This window comes from Benincasa hispida, chromosome 9 (genome assembly GCF_009727055.1).
Source record: "Benincasa hispida cultivar B227 chromosome 9, ASM972705v1, whole genome shotgun sequence".
NCBI classification, from domain to species: domain Eukaryota; kingdom Viridiplantae; phylum Streptophyta; class Magnoliopsida; order Cucurbitales; family Cucurbitaceae; genus Benincasa; species Benincasa hispida.
In genome coordinates this window covers 86,070,093-86,076,097 of record NC_052357.1, presented here as the reverse complement: position 1 = coordinate 86,076,097, position 6,005 = coordinate 86,070,093, and positions in this window count along the sequence as shown.

Below are 6,005 nucleotides of genomic sequence, written 5' to 3'. Positions count from 1 at the left end.
GGAAGCGTAAAAACTAGTCCCAGTGGCTCGATCACGAATTCTGCTTGTCCATCACCGGTGCATCTCTACCCTTACCTGAAACAACAACATGAAAAAGAATGAGTATAAAATACTCAGTAAGTAACCCCACTACTGGAGTCAGGCTGGGCATTTATATCCTCTAGATACTCACCTCTGGTGAAATATATAAATTGCTCTAGTCCTAATAGGACACATACATACATGAAAAACTAGGTTCTATTATACTGTAGTTAAGTATGCCCACTATCTCTAGTAAGTCCCGTAGGACCCACAGCCTCTGATGAATCCCGAAGGAAACACAATCTCTTACATACGCATGGTTATGCATACACCTCTTTCGTATACACATAACACACTTAATGTGTTCCTCTTTCGTACATATGGTTAAGTATACACCTCTTTCGTATACAACTAACCTACTGAGTGTGTATCTCTTTCGTACATCTAGTTATGTATACACCTTTTTCGTATACACATAACCCACTGAATGGGTACCTCTTTCGTACACACCTAACCTACTAAGTATGTACCTCTTTCGTACATCTAGTTATGTATACACCTCTTTTGTATACACATAATCCACTGAGTATGTACCTCTTTCGTACACCCCAGATCCTCTCTATAAATGTAGGGATGCGTACCTCTTTCGTACACATGGTTAGGCATACACCTCTTTCATTTACATATAACTCACTGAGTGTGTACCTCTTTCGTACACCCCAGTACCCTCTAGGTATATATCACTTTCATACACACCAGCCCTAGTACTTCTCTTTCATGTACTAGAGCCTTTGGACGTGCATCATTTTCATGCAGTCACATAGTCTGGAAAGGAAAAGAGATTGCATCTAACTTCATATTACATATAACATTCACCTAATCATGAATCTTCTAAAAAATCTCCTGATCAAGGTTAGGTTAGTTAACCTCAACATACGTAATTAATCTAGTATTAATGGATCCACTCTAGTACCACTTTCATGCACTAACTCATGTAACAATCAAACATTTGAAATTTCATAATACATCATATAACTTGACACTTTCATAATAAATCACATCAATAAGCACATCAACAAAATGCTCCAACTTTCACCTAACTTTAAGACATTTCCATAGTAGTGCCGCTTAACTCATAATTTAGGGTCATGCCCAATCGTCCTTTTAATATATTTCATAAAATTCTAAATCATGCTCATACATTAACATGCTTCAGTCATATTATCACATGTTCATATATCTTATCTAAACGGTCTATTAAATCTCAAAACAGTCAAAATTATCTTTGTAACCAGTCTTACAATCCTCAGCATTAACAAATTAAATGCAACCATATGGAATCATATACCATCTCATGCTAGCATTCAAGTGCCTATGTACATAAATAAATAATTTGGATCTCGTAACAGAACATACTTTAATCATGTTATACTATCAATCTTTCATGTTGTCATTCTGCCATAACCTTCATTTAACATGCTAGCATACATCTAATGCATGGCCCGTGGGCAGTTCCAATAGTAAGATTACTTACCTTGATATTAGGTCGAACCAAAAAGCAATTGAATCTTTATGAAATTCTTGAATCCTTAATCAAGCCGAAGATGTGGTCCAATTCGAATTCACCTTCCAAACCTCCAATTTTAAGTCCAAATAATTAGCAAACCAAACTCTTCTTCATCTTGAATGAAATTCTTGAATCAACCCCCAAAACTCACTAAAACAAACTCCAACTTCACTGAACAACACCTCGATACCTTCACAAACTTGAATCCAAAGTTGAAACACAATGGGTATCAACCAATTGATGCCAAAAGCAAATGAGTATTCAAGAATCAAACGAAAACAACCCAAACGGCAGAAATCTTACCCAAATCAATAGATCCAGTGACGGCAAAAGCGAACGACGCTTGAGCAGTGGTAGACGGAGGTCATAAAGAAGAAACTGACGTGGCGGCTTTGGGCGGCGTCGGACGGGCTCACGAACGTGAGGAAGAAAAAGGGGGGTGGGGTTTGACTTTTTATAAAAAAAAATAATAATAATAGTAATAATAATAAAACAAAAAAAGGAAGTAAATATAATTACATTTAATTCCTTTCCGTTTTATACTATTAAATTCCTTTCCGTTTCAAAAGAAAATTAATTCCTACAATTAATTTTCAATTTGAATTTCAAATTAAATAATTTCATGCCAACAATTAAATTCCCGCACTTACTGAAGTCTAAAATTCCAAAAATGTCCTCCAACTAATAACAATTACTAAAATTCCAAATAATAAAGTTATTGAAATTACATTATTACTAAAAAAAAAAAAGTGGGTGGGGTGTTACAATACCTTTGGTCTTAATGTTTTAAGTCTGAAAAGTGATTTAAGAAAAAATAAGGAGTAATTTGTGTACTACCAAACATCTAAATTGTTTAAGACTCTTTTATAATCTTTTTTACAATTTTAAAACATTTCCATACGGATCCTTATTCTTAAAAAGACATGGATTATTAGTGCATGTATCCATCTAGTAGAGATGTTTCCGTGTACCTCCTGATCCATCTCATATCTTTTTCAAAAAGAAATAAAAAGATATAAAAAGATATGAGCTGTTTTTTGAAAACTTCTTATTTTTAAGAATTTAGTGACTAAAACTTCTTTAAAAAAACTAAAAATGTACATTTTTAAAGATCAGAAAACAAATGTACCTATTTTTCAAAATCTTGAAGAATAAAAAAATAATTTTTCCTAAAACATACTTGGAACAAATATCGATTCATATTTTTCAAATAAAAGTTGCAATCACATTGTATTGTAGCAGCCTCTAGTAAATATATATATATAGTAGTAAAATATACATATACTAGTCAACAAACCCATGAAATATTATGAAATCTTATAGTTTTAATTGATTTTTTAAATAGCGGTTCTTTAGTATGTAATAAATAAATATGATATAGTTTTGTTTTAGTTACCATTAAATTTTAAGAGTTAAATAATATAGTAATTTCTATTTTAATATATATTATCTTCTTTTTTACTCAAAAATTCATGTGCTAGTAATTAAGATCTCGTTTGGTAACTATATTGATTTTTTTTTTTTAAATTAAGATGATAGATACTTATTCCACCTTCAAATTTCTTTCTTTATTATCTACTTTTTATCAATAATTTTAAAAACCAGATTAAATTTTGGAAACTATAAAAGTGGCTTTTAAAAACTTGCTTTTGTCTCTGGAATTTGGCTAAGAATTTAATCATTGTACTCGAGAAATATACAAATCATGATAAAAAATAGGGAGAAAATAGGCTAATTTACAAAAACTGAAAACAAAAAAACGAAATGGTTACCAACAGGGCCTAAATTATTGAATTACTATGTTAATATTTTAGCATTGCAATTTAGATAATACAAAAAAAATTATTTTAATGTTTTTACGTATCGAAGTCACTTCCATGCAAGAAAAGATATATTGTTTCACTGTATAATACTTTCGTTGGATTAAATTCTCCCTTTTTTTTTTTTTTTTTACTTTTCTCTAAACTTGGATCGCATGAAATATTATTTTGTTTTCTACCAATAGAATGAAAGAGTTTATCCCTCATTTCGATATATAACCACCACAACTGAATAAAATGCATTTAAAAGACATCAATTATATCTATTGGATTAAAAAAAAATATTGTAGAAGAGTAGCATCGATTATCTTTGAAAACTTTAATTTTAAAATATATAAATTTATTTTGTAAATTGAAAATAAAAAAAGTTACTTCCATTATCTTTCAATTTACATTCGAAAAATCAAATTACTAAACATGTAAACATAAAAAGGATAGGGGATAAAGATTTTAGTATGTGGGAATAGATAAGGTTAGATTGTGAAAGCCCATTGAGATGGGGCCCATAAAGTGAAGTCATGGGCTGGGCCCAATGTGAAGGCTGATATTGACATTTTGACAGCAAAGTTTGATTATATTCATTTGGTTTCTCTGTGTTTCAAATTAATGCAACATCTATCCCCTACCATACCCTGCTTTTCTTTTATTATCTTTTCCAATTCCTTTTAACCTATTTTCTCTTTCTATATTGGATTTCTACCTTTCTGATTTTTTTATACAATTTTAATAATCTCATGATTAAATATCAACTTTTATTCTCAATATTCTACCTCTTAGGTGTACTTCAATATTTTACCCATTTAGATTTGACTAAATCATTCAAGTTTTTTTTAGTTTTATTCTACACAACTCTAATTTATTACCTTAAATTTATTTTTCTTTGAACATGAATCGGAATGAGTTCATATTATTATGGGTAATTTTGGATAAGAGGAATGGACAAATATAAAAATAAAATATAAAACTATGGATAAAATCCAATCAAAATGGACTCATGTCAAACAATATCTACGGATAGAAATTTTGCATTGTGTCTTTTATTTTATGGTGGTTCTTCTAGTGGACCACCCTCAAAGTATTCTTAAAGTAATTTAATATAACATGACAAATTCTCGAACCATCGACCCAACAGACCTTGGAAATGTATAAAATTGGCCTAAAAACCCAATTGTTGAGTTTACTCACAACTATAAAGATTGCGAATGATCTAAGCCTTTCAGCTTTTCAGCTCGAGAGATACATGTTTTGCATTCTCTTAGTTCCAAAATTTCTTGATTAACCCAAATTCAATTAAATTTCTCATAACCTAACTCCAAACATAAGTCAACCCTCATATAAATTTATTTAAAGAAGATGTGACATGCGTATAAGGTGAAGCACAAGAATCTAACTACCTACACTATTCTTAATTTTCCAGAAACAACAATATACATTAATTACTTACATTATAATTTATAAATGGTAAAAGAGCATTTAGAAAAGTGGGTATAAAATTCGAATTTTATGAAACAAATGATGCCAAAATTGAAGATATTACCGTTATGCACATTGGGGTAAGTAACAAAACAAAAGAAATAAATCAAATCTGAAGATATGGGATTCTGCCACGTCAATTTACCACTAAGGTCAGATTACAGTGGTTCTGTCTTCTGTCTGACCCATGTGACTCAATACACTTCAAAATTTTATTTATTTTAATTCGCTAAAAAAGCTCCCTATTTTGCCAGATTTCCAGATGGGCCACTAAGGTCGGTGCCATTATTTTAAATATTTAAAATTATAAACCCCTTTTTTTAAATTTAAAAATAAATAGCTTTTATTTTAAAGTATAAGTACAAAAATGCAACTCAAGGCTCGAGTCTGCTAGTATTTATTGGAGTCCATGTTTATATATTATGGGAATGGCGGATCGTCCGTAACTCCCCGCGTGGCCCGCACGTGGCTGGCGCGAAATTTTAAATCTTGCCCAATCCTCTCACGCCTTATCTTGTGTGCCATATTCCCGCATGTCTCCCTACTTTTTCCATATTATTACAATTCTGCCACCGTACTACAAATATAATCACTTTTCTTTTTCTTTTCCTTTTTTTCCTAATGTCAATTTACACGTGTACCAGTTAGTTTAAACCCAAGCCTAACAATAGGAGAAGATTATTTAATTAATTACTTGCCATAGAACGAGCATTTAAGGCTAAACAAACCTACTTCAACTCAATTAAGGTGAACTTAAACTATAATTCAAACCTTGAAGTTCGATTTTTCATCCCACGTTATAAAAAAAATTATCATTATTAAATTCTTTCATTTAGTAATCATTTTATTTTTTTTATTTTTGAAAATTAAGTATATAAACACTTAAATCACTCCAATTTTTTTCATTTGTTATATACTTTTGACCAATAATTTTAAAAAAGTAAGTTAAATTTTGAGAATTAAGAAAAATAGTTTTCAAAAAGTTGTTTTTATTTTTGGAATTGACTAAGAATTCAACCATTGTACTTACGAATATATAAATTATTATAAGAAATGTGGATGGAATGACCTTAATTTTCAAAATCAATAAATAAAAACCAAATAGTTATCAAACGAGACCTAAA